Source organism: Panulirus ornatus, chromosome 40, assembly GCF_036320965.1.
Source record: "Panulirus ornatus isolate Po-2019 chromosome 40, ASM3632096v1, whole genome shotgun sequence".
Classification (NCBI taxonomy): domain Eukaryota; kingdom Metazoa; phylum Arthropoda; class Malacostraca; order Decapoda; family Palinuridae; genus Panulirus; species Panulirus ornatus.
The window spans coordinates 9,984,849-9,996,942 of NC_092263.1; the positions used below are offsets into that span (position 1 = coordinate 9,984,849).

The 12,094-nt window shown below is 44.2% G+C and overlaps 1 protein-coding gene across 1 annotated transcript in view; it reads left to right on the top strand.

The window, feature by feature from the left end:
* Nucleotides 1-12,094, top strand: part of LOC139761506 (synaptotagmin-11-like) — a 42,464-nt gene that overhangs the window by 16,128 nt on the left and 14,242 nt on the right.

Below are 12,094 nucleotides of genomic sequence, written 5' to 3' on the forward strand. Positions count from 1 at the left end.
CATACACATTATATCAACATCCACCAGCACACAGCCCGTGATCCATATACATTACAACCATATACACCAGACACTCCCGTGTATGCCACAAATGGCAGACATTAAAAACCAACATCAAATGTGTCATACCCGCTCCCCATTTTCTTTATTTCTATTTCCTTGCAAAGAAGAAAACGGGGTTATGTGGTTAGGTTACAAACAAGTGGTTAAGTGGTTAGGTGGTTAGGTCGTAGGGAAGACATAAGAACAGGTCATGAGTTCCAAAAACCTTAGACGCGTCGAGAATGAAATAGACATGACAAATAGACATGACAGACATGACAAATAGACATCGCAAATAGACATGACAAATAGACATGACAAATAGACATGACATATAGACATGACAAATAGACATGACAAATAGACATCGCAAATAGACATGACAAATAGACATGACAAATAGACATGACAAATAGACATGACAAATAGACGTCACAAATAGACATGACAAATAGACGTCACAAATAGACGTCACAAATAGACATGACAAATAGACATGACAAATAGACATGACAAATAGACATGACAAATAGACATCACACAAAGGCCCCATCACCACCCCCCCCCCCCCTTGAGCTACAGACTCACCACTGGATAGTCACGTGACGTAGCAACTTTTCACCCCCCCCCAGTGTCAGCTGTGTTGGGTTCTGGCTACTTAACGATGGGTTGTGAGGTGGTCACGTGGTGAGCAAACTACCTAATTACTTTAGGAATCGTTTATCTTACACACCCTAGATCGTTATCATGTCTCGCCGGATCTAAGGTCACACAATTCCTACTTTAAGGGTCAAATAACCCCCTCTTTTCCCCTCGTTATAATCATTCTTTCCCTTAACTGACCCGGAGTAATAGCTGTCAAAAAGAGAGAGAGGAGGGAAGAACCAACACACATTTGATGGAGATTTGAGACTTAAGTCTAAACCCCACTGTATTAAATAAACAAGTGAATGATCGTTGCATTATAGTGCCATGTCACCACTCACTCAAGTGGTCCTTGAAGAGCACCGGAAGGGTAACAAGGGTATGTAATTACTGCGTCCTGATGGGTTATTGCTGCGTGTGTGTGGCCATTGCGCGCTCTGCCGCTGGGCTCTGATGTCACTGAATGAGGGCAGAGTTCATTGGCTGGCCTGGCTCTTACCTTGTGATGTCACTGAATGAGGGCAGAGTTCATTGGCTGGCCTGGCTCTCTAACCTTGTGACGCCACTGAATGAGAGCAGAGTTCATTGGCTGGCCTGGCTCTCTAACCTTGTGACGCCACTGAATGAGAGCAGAGTTCATTGGCCGGCCTGGCTCTTACCTTGTGATGTCATTGAATGAGGGCAGAGTTCATTGGCCGGCCTGGCTCTTCTTACCTTGTGATGTCACTGAATGAGGACAGAGTTCATTGGCTGGCCTGACTCTCTAACCTTGTGACGCCACTGAATGAGGGCAGAGTTCATTGGCTGGCCTGGCTCTCTAACCTTGTGACGCCACTGAATGAGAGCAGAGTTCATTGGCTGACTTGACAAAGTTTCTATGACGTCATCATTGAAGGCCATAGTTGATTGGCTGGATCACATTAAAAGCATCAGTGCTGCCATTCGCATTCTCCACGTTCTATTAATATCTTATTTATGTTAATTTTTACATATATAAAGGAAGACTCAACAAACACGAGAGCTAAGTACTGGCCCAAACTTCAGCTAAGTTCACCGAGAACCAGCTAAAAGTCAGCTAAGCTTCAGCCAAAGCTGGCAACAAACCAAGCTTTTAAAAATATTCTCACTGCAACTCCTCACAACTGCAAATATTGACGAACTTTTGAGAAAAATGGGCGAACCATTACGAACTTAGGGAGACTACCGTCATTACTTCTAGGCGCGCCTGAACGGCTGCTCTGAACGAAAACATACGGAACTTTTCGCTCCACCATCAGCAGTGTAGCAAACGGCCGAAAAATGTTACGTGGAAAATATTCTGTTTACGGATATGGGAAATGTCCTCGTTATCCAGTTGCCAGATATTCCAGATATCTGATATTTGGAGCCCGAATAGCATGCGAATCTTCAAAAAATATCGAATAAAATTCCAAACCTAGATATTCTATCGGTATTGGAAAGCAATGAGTAAACTATTTTATATATAGATATATTCAATATATTTCTATTCTTGGAAAGGATCACAATTTTGCGCGTGATCAAGTATATATTCCTATGAGTCCACTTGGGAGGGAAAATGAAACACGGTAAGTTGCCAAGTGCAGTTTCGTGTCATAATCACATCATCATCATCAGGGGAGACACAAGAGAGAAATATAACAGTCAGTTGATATACATCGTTGTGTGTCTTGGACAATCACACATGTTTACCCAATGGCGTCGTAGCTTCGTGTCTTCGATGTATATCAACTGACTGTTATATTTCTCTCTTGTGTCTCCCCTAATGATGATGTGATTATGACACGAATGTGCACTTGGCACTTACCGTGTTTCATTTTCCCTCGTGGACTCATAGGAATATACTTGATCGTCTCCACCGATGAGCTTAATTCCCGCCTACACGTCACGACCGTCTCCACCGATGAGCTTAATTCCCGCCTTCGCGTCACGACCGCCTCCACCAATGAGATTAATTCCCGCCTACACGTCACGACCGTCTCCACCAATGAGCTTTAATTCACGCCTACACGTCACGACCACCTCCACCAATAAGCATCCTTCCCGCCTCTACGTGCCAGACGCCACCAGCAAAATCACTGAATCCGCCAAATTTAGCAGGAAAATAAGAGAATATCAAACTGAGAGAGAGAGAGAGAGAGAGAGAGAGAGAGAGAGAGAGAGAGAGAGAGAGAGAGAGAGTAATAGAGAGAGAGAGAGAGAGAGAGAGAGAGAGAGAGAGAGAGAGTAATAGAGAGAGAGAGAGAGAGAGAGAGAGAGAGAGAGAGAGAGAGAGAGAGAGAGAGAGAGGTTGGCGCTCTACTCTTGAAAAATGAAACGATGAATATTTCAGGGGACGGGGGTCAAGGTGGCCAGAGCCAGAAAAAAAATATACAAATATATTCCGCCAAATTTTGTTTTTTTTTTTCAGGGCCAGTCAAATTGTCCTCGTGAGGGACGCCCAGAGAGACGTACTTTTTTTTAAAACATATACATATTTATAAATATTATTTTTTTAAAATATATATTAAAATTTTTTTATATTTTTTTTTTTTTTTTATACTTTTTTCGCTGTCCCCCGCGTTTGGGGAGGTAGCGAAAGGGAAAACAGCCAAAAAGAAAGGGCCCAAAAACCCCCCCCCCCCCCACATGAAAATACACACGTCCACACAAAAAAATTTTTACATCCCTACACAGTTTCATGGTTTTTACCCCAGACGCTTCACATCCCTTGATTAAAAATCCACTGACAGACGTAAAAACCCCTGTATCCCCCAAAAATCGATCCTTTTTCCCAATCTTTTCCCTTTGGGCCCCCCTTTTCCCACCCTCCTCCCACGTTCAACCCCCGTTGTTGGGGGGTTTAGCGCCAAAAAAAGGGGGCAAAGAACCGCCCTTTCCACACACAACCCACACACACAACAAAATATAAAATTTTACATATATAACATTTGTACATTTCAAAATTTTTCCCCCTTCTTTAATTCCCTTTAATATCTAATGTCTTGGAAAGAAAAACCCACACCCACACCACCCAGCAAAATTTTTAAAAAATGTAATTTTCCCAAAAAATTATAAATTTTAATTTTCTTTTTATGTTTACGATGCCTTGTTTACATGGTTGTTTCCCTTCCCGTTTTCTTTCCCCCCCAAAGATAGCCTTTGAGTGTTGCCCACTTGCTGGGTTCTCCCCGGGAAACGTTATGTATGGTCTTTCAATTGTAAATTTTATAATAGGATTCAAAACCCATTATATTTTTTTTTTTTTTTTTTTTTTTTTTAATTTGTCGCTTTTCTCCCGCTTTTTGCGGGGGTTTTAGCGCAAGGAAACGACGAAAGAAAGGGCCCCAAACCCCCCCCCCCCAAAAAACAGGTCCCATACAAAAGCCCCACAAGAAAATATACATACCTACACTTTTTTTCCAGGTTTTACCCCAGAGGGCTTCACATGCCTTGTTTAAATCCACTGAAAAGCAGTCCCCCCCCTGTATACCAAAATGACCCCAATTCACTCTTTTTCCTTGCCCCCTTTTTCACCCTCCTGATTGTTCGGGGGGCCGCCAAAAACAACAAAAACCCCCCCACCCAAAAACCCCCACCCCAATTTTCCCTTTCTCCTTTTCTCCCCTTAAAATTTCCCAAATATTCTTTCTTGGAAAAAAAAAAAAAAAAAAAAAAAAAAAAAAAAAAAAAAAAAAAAAAAAAAAAAAAAAAAAAAAAAAAAAAAAAAAAAAAAAAAAAAATTTTTTTTTTTTTTTTTTTTTTTTTTTTTTTTTTTTTTTTTTTTTTTTTTTTTTTTTTTTTTTTTTTTTTTTTTTTTTTTTTTTTTTTTTTTTTTTTTTTTTTTTTTCTCTCCTCACCTTTTTCTCCATGTGCCCAAAAACCCTTTTAAAAAAACCCTCTTTTTGCTCTCTTTAACCACGCTTTTTTATTTCCCACATCTCTCTTACCCTTACGTTACTTACCGCTCAAAAACCCCCTCAACCAACAATTTTCCTCAAAAAATTTCATTTCCGCACATCCATCCTCCTGCGCACATCTCTATCCCCTAGCCCACGCCTCGCAACCAAAACGCTTTTTTGGAAAAACCCCTATTCCCCCAAAAATACCCATTTTTGCTTTCCCCGGGGATAATGTTCTCGACTTCAAAACATTTTTCAAGGCTCCCCAAAATTTTTTGCCCCTCCCCCACCCTATTTATCCACCCTTTCCCCTTCCCCTGGTTCCATCCGCACAGATCCAAATCCCAGATATTTTAAAAACCTTTTACTTCCTCCCGTTTTTTCTCCAATTTAAACTCACCCCCAATTGACTTAAACCCCCACCCCTTTCTTTTCCCAATAACCTTCTCCCTTTTTCAAAAATTTACTCTCAAACCCTTTTATAAAAATATATATATATTTTATATATATATTTATAAAATATATATTATAAAATAATTTCAATCCAACCGCAAGGGTTCGAAACCCAGCCCCCAGGATTCGGGGCGGTCGGGCCTTACCTTCTGGCGGCGGCCCAGTGTCTGGTGTTGTCTCTGGTTCAGCAACGCTATCCCTACACAATGGAGGCCTCCACGTCGTGTGTGTGTTGTGTGTGTGTGTGTGTGTGTGCCCTGTGTGTGTGTGTTGTGAACTGCAGAGGGAGGAGGGAAGGGGGTGGGGGGGAGTGCGTGCATGTCGGCATGGGGACGACAACGGACAGTGACGACGGTGCAGATGAGGTCCAAACTCTCCCTGTGGGCTGGCCTGACCCACCGCTCCCTCCGGCCTCAACACCCTCCACGGGACCCACGGGCGGGGCGAAGGGATGGGGGGGGGGAGGTGGAGGAGGAGGGAGGGGGAAGGAAGGAAGGAAGGGTGAGGGGAGCGGGTCGTGAAGGGAAAAAAAAAAAGGGGGGAGGGGGAGGGGGTCTTAGGGGGCCTATTAGTAGAAATCGTAATTAATGTCATCAATGTCTATTAATGTCATCAATGTAATTGTCATGATAAATTAATATAAAAATGTAAACGCGAATATTTGGTGAACCCGTATAAGGGGTCAGGTCAAAAAAGAGGGCAACCCATCACACATTTCTCTCTTCTCTCTCTCTCTCACTCTCTCTCTATCTCTCTCTCTCTATTACCTCTCTCTCTCTCTCTCTCTCTCTCTCTCTCCTTCATCTCTATTACTCTCTCTCTCTCACTCTCTCTCTCTCTCTCTCTCTCTTCTTGATGTAAAGACAAAAAAAACGCTTAAAAAACGCTTAAAAAAAAAACGCTTAAAAAAAAAACGCTTAAAAAAACGCTTAAACAAAAAAAAAAAAAAAATAGCACCATTGGTGTTTGCCCGCTGCCCTGCAGGCAGCAAACACCGCCTCTCTGGCGTTTAAAAAATTTCCCCGCTGAGCACTGTGTCAATATGAACATTATTAAACCTCCCCCAAAAAAATGGCGGAGAAGTTAAAAGAAAACGGGTGGTGGGGTGGAGGGGATGACATCACACTGTTTTCATTAATATAAACCTAATTCATTTTTCATTTTCGTTCTATTTTCATGTAAATAATGAAGGGAAATAACATACTTGAATGATTGGATGTTTACATGCCTCATTTAGAGGACAAAAATGTAGTTTATATTATATAACGATTTATATATATTTTTATATATATATATATATATATATATATATAATGATATATATATTATATATATATTTCTTAGGATTTTGAAAAAAAATATTCCTCGTTAATATTCACATCCTTGCGCTACCCCTTTTTCCCGCTCACATTGGGAAACAGCAGTCAAGTATAAAACATAGATAATTATATATATATATATATATATATATATATATATATATATATTATATTATATATATATATTACCGTACACCGCCCAACTGGCCACGGTCTTGGGCCATTAGTCAAATTGGTACGAGGGGGGCGGGGGGGCCGCTGGAGGGAGGGGAAAAAAATGGGAGGGAGGAGGTGGGAGGGGGTGGGGAGGAAGATGGGGTGTGGGGGGAGGGGGGGGCAGGCTTGGAGGGTGGGGAATGGGGAGGGACGGAGGGATATTGGGTGGGAGGGAAGAAGATGGGGAGGCGGGGAGGGGGGGGTAGTGGGGGGGGGGGGTGGGGGGGTTAGCGCGGGTGCAGTGGGGGGGGGGGGGTTGGACCCCCTTTTGTTTAGCCTGTCGCCAGCGACACAACCACGATACACCACGTACCTACCTCTACCTCATACCTCTCTACCTCTCTCTCTCTCTACGTCTCTCTCTCTCTCTCTCTCTCTCTCTCTCTCTCTTCTCTTACCTCTAACTCTCTCTTCTCTCTCTCTCTCTCTCTCTCTAGTCTCTCTCTCTCTCTCTCTCTCTCTCTCTCCTCTTCTCTCTCTTTCTCTACCTCTCTCTCTCTCTCTACGTCTCTCTCTCTCTACCTCTCTCTAACCCTGCATACCCAGGCGAGGGGGGGGAGGGTCGTATCGTCAGTCGTGCTCAATAGGTCGTCTTCTCACACACGCCTACCGTAACAATGTCGTGTAACGACAATATAAACATCTACCTCTGATCGACCCATGTCTACTCCTGTCTACTCACACGATCCATGTCATCGACCCATGTCTACTCCTGTCTACTCACACGATCCATCTCATCGACCCATGTCTACTCCTGTCTACTCACACGATCCATCTCATCGACCCATGTCTACTCGTGTCTACTCACACGATCCATGTCATTGACCCATGTCTACTCCTGTCTACTCACACGATCCATGTCATCGACCCATGTCTACTCCTGTCTATTCACACGATCCCACTCATCCGACCCATGTTACTCGTGTCTACATCACACGATCCATCTCATCGACCCATGTCTACTCCTGTCTACTCACACGATCCATCTCATCGACCCATGTCTACTCGTGTCTACTCACACGATCCATCTCATCGACCCATGTCTACTCGTGTCTACTCACACGATCCATCTCATCGACCCATGTCTACTCCTGTCTACTCACACGATCCATCTCATCGACCCATGTCTACTCCTGTCTACTCACACGATCCATCTCATCGACCCATGTCTACTCCTGTCTACTCACACGATCCATCTCATCGACCCATGTCTACTCCTGTCTACTCACACGATCCATCTCAATTTACAACCTTTCCTCATTCGCTAATTACATCGCTAATTGAAAAAAAAAAAATCGTATTTATAACATTTCATTCCACAATGATTTAAAAAAATTAATCTTTTTTTATTTTCAAAGATTTAAGAATACTTCCGGTAAACCGATTTAAGGGGGACCGGTGGCGGAAATAGTGAAGGAACCAAGATGGCGGCGGGTCGGGCAGACTACCACCGTGTACGAACTTTCTCGAATCTAATCAACTTTTCAATTTCTTACAAAAAAATCAAAAATATAGTGAGGGCTTTAATATATTAATAATATATTTTTATATATATAATATATATATATATATAAGCGAAAGGGGGAAGTTAAAAAAATTTTAAATTGTAAAATTTCAACACAGAGGAAGACCCCCAAGGGGTCTTCATAGTCCCCCCCTCCCCCACTCCGGGCCAAAGCGCCGAAACAGGGGAAAAAACCAATGACGATTCGCGTCGCCTGCTCACCCCACTCTTTTAAAATAACAAACACCACATATATTTAAGAATCTAACTCGATTTGGTTAACAAAAGGGATTTTATATAATAATATATATATATATATATATTATTAATTATATATATTTTTTATATTATATATATACGGGGTTTTTTACGTAGTATTGAAAGGTTTACCGTATATACACCTTGAGCACGAGTTTTAAGGGGTCGGGGGAGGGGTATAAGGGAGAGGGGCGGGTAGTGAGGTGGGGAAGAAGAAGAGGTCGGGGCCCCAACACACATCACGTTTCACGGGCTGACCAGGTACACACACACCCCCACACATACATACCACATACACACACATACACACACACATACACATACACACACACACACACACATACACACAGACATACGTCACGAGGGCGGCTTCTCGATCCTTGCACTACTTTTTCAGGTGGGGGGTAATGTGTGACCTTCTGGGGGGGGGGACTTGGGGGGGACCAAATCGGTCGCCTGGTTTCCCCGACCGGGGTAGGCTGGGGGGGAAAAGGGGGGGGGGTGGGGGGGGGGGGGGGGGGGGTCTCTCTCTCTCTCACTCACTCTCTCTTTTTCTCTCTCTCTCTCTCTCTTCTCTCTCCTCTCTCTCCTCTCTCTCTCCCTCGAGGGTCAGGTCAAGCTTCACACCACATCGCCAGGGTCGTACTTTCGTGCGGATTGGGGGGGGTGATTCTTCGTGTTAAAGGGGGGTCGTACCGTCGTCTGGAGGGGGGTCGTACCTTCGTTTTTAAAAAGGGGTCGTACCGTGTCCTGGATGGGGGTCGTACCTTCGTGTTAAAAGGGGGTCCTACGTCGTCCTGGTGGGGGTCGTACCGCCCGTCCTGGAGGGGGGTCGTACTGTCGTTCGGGATGGGGGTCGTCCCATCGTATCAAGTGTGGGTGGTCGTACACCCCGGGCACCACCTTTACATAAAGGGGTTCGCCCCCTCAAACCCCGGGGTTCCGTGAAGTCTGAAACAACGCCCCTCCCCCCCTTTCCCCCCCCCCCCCCCCCACCGTGCCCAGACCGCTGGGCCGGACCCTCCTCACCCTCCCTGAAAACTCCCCCCCCCCCAACCCGTGACAGCACGTGCCCTGGAGAGAGGAGAGGAGGAGAGAGAGTGGGGGAGAAAAGAGAGAGAAAAAAAATAGAGAGAGAGGAGAATAGAGAGAGAGAGGAAAGGAGGGGAGAGAGAGAGAGAAAATAGAGAGAGAGGAATAGAGAGAGAGAGAGAGGGGAGAAGGGGGAGAGGGGAGAAAAGAGAAAATAAGAGGAGAGAGAATAGAGAGAAGAGAAGAAAAGGGGAGAGAGAGAGAGAGAAGAGAAGAGAGGAGGCAAATGTATATAAATAAAAATTGGATCTACGAAATTATATACAAAGAAATAATATAACTACATGTAATAAATGAATAATGTATTGTACATGTTTTTTGATATATATATATATATTATATATATATTTATATATATATAAATATTATTATTTTTATATATATTATATATAATATTTATATATATATATTATATATATATATATGCATTTATTGAATATTATATATATAATAAAATATATATAATTTTATATAATATTATATATATATCATTTATACGAATAATTATATAATATATATATATATATATATATATATTAATATTATATATATAATAGGTTTTTATAGAAGCCAGTAGGGGATATAACTTTATATAAATTTACCCAAACGTGTTTACTGTTTATTTTACTCACATAGTGTTGTCTTCCACCCCTCCCCCTTCCCCCTGTGGACGCCAGTGGGGGGCTTTGAGGCGTGGGCGCGGCCCAGCCCGGTCTGGGGGGTGGGCTTTGGTTTCGTGGGCGTGCTACCGCGGCGGGGTTTCCCAAAACCCCCGCCCCGGGGGAAAAAGCCCCCGGGGGGCCTACACCCCCCCCCCGGGGGGGGAAAACGCCCCAGGGGGGATCTCAACCCCCCCACCACGGGGGAAAAAACGCCCCCAGGTGAGTTCCCTAACCCCTTTTTTTTTTTTTTTTTTTAAAAAAAAAAAGGGAAAGAATAATTTTTAAAAGATAAGATTAGAAAAAGATAATAGATTAATAGTAGATAGATAAATATCCCCCACAAAACGGTTCATTGTGAGAAATGTTCTATTTTCTTACCCCAGGGGGGGCTAGGCCCCGTTAACCACGTGACTCGTTTTAAAAAACCACCCCGTTGGAAAGGTGTTTTTGGCCGTCGTTGACCATATCTGCCAAAAATGGGGGTGCTAGGGGGGGGTAGTCATCGGCGTCTGGCAGACACAATCCCGGAGGTTGCACGGCCGTATGTACATTGGAAAAGGCCCCCCCCCCTCCCCCTCCACCACACACTCTCCCCGGCGGGGGCCCGACAGCTTGTTAGGGGATGGTTTTTAAAAACTCTTGATTGGCAATTACTTCGCTTGGGGGCCCCCCCAATGCCGTCCTGTGAGCCCTACCGGGACAAGCCCCTGTTCGTGCGTATAAGAGGGTCTCGAATTTCGAAACGACACAAAAAAAAAAAATCCCAAAGACAATGTTCCATATGTTTTGGAGCGATGAAACGTAAAAATAAAAATGGCTTCATCACGATTACTAAAGTCCGTCTTGGGTCTTTAAAAAGGTTTTCAATAAAAGTCAATAAAAGGGGGACTAACCCCCAAGGAAAAGGAAAAAAAAAACTAAATGGGAAAATAAAGTAATTTAAAATAGTTTTCCCTTTTTTAAAAAAGTTCGACCAAACGTGCCCCCTTTAACAGGGGATCCCCTGTCCCCACCCAATTACATACAAAAAATGTTTAAACTTAAATGGCATTTTTTTTAAAATTTAAACGGGCGCCAAACTTTCCCCACCCAAAGCTATAAATACGAAGCTGAAAAACTCCCTCCCCCGCCCCGGCGGCCCAAAACCCCCGGTCACATTATTTTACCTCTGGCATCGAGCGCCATGCCCGGGAAAACCGCCAGGGGCGGGGGAAAAAATATCGTACCTCCTCCTCCACTTCATAAAAAAAAAATTTCTTTGTTCCGTAAATGAGGGATCGTTATCAATTTGAAAGGGCGGCGGCGGGCACTTTTCAAGTTATGACGGCCTCATGAAGGGCCCGGCCGGGGCCCGCAAGCGGCACCCGGAGACCCCAACCCGCCCTTTGGGCCCGGGGCCCAAACCTTGACCCATTTTCCCGTGGTCCCCTGTAAAACCCCCCAGCCGGCCCCTCTCTCTCTCTTTTCCTTTTCCTCTCTCTCTCCTTTATCAAATCCTCTCTCTCCTCTCTCTCTCTCTCCCAGGATGGTTGAAGGGGTCGTTGTTGTTTACCCAGGGGGTTTTTTGGCCGGGGGAAAAAAAGAGAAGAGAGAGAGAAAAAAGAGGGGAAAAAGAGAGAGAGGAAAAGACCACCCCCCATCCTGGAAGAAAAGAAAAGAGAGAGAAAAGACAAGATAAAGGGAGAGAGAGAGAGGAGGAAGAAAGGGGGAGGGTTTGGAGAATCAGGACCAAAAATCGGGGGCAATGGTCAAAGGTCGTACCCTCAGGGGCGAAAGGGCTAAACCCTCATGGTCAAAAAGGGCGAAACCCTCATGGGCCCCCGGGCTACCTCATGGTTTGAAGGGGCGTACCGTCCCTGGTCCAAAAGGGCCCTACCAATTTAAGGCGAAAGGGCGTACCTCATGGGGCGAAAAGGGCGTCCGTCATGGGGCGAAACCACCGTCCCTTGGGCGAAGTTTGTTTCCGTCATGGTCGGGAAAGGGCCGGAAACCCTCCTTTTCGAA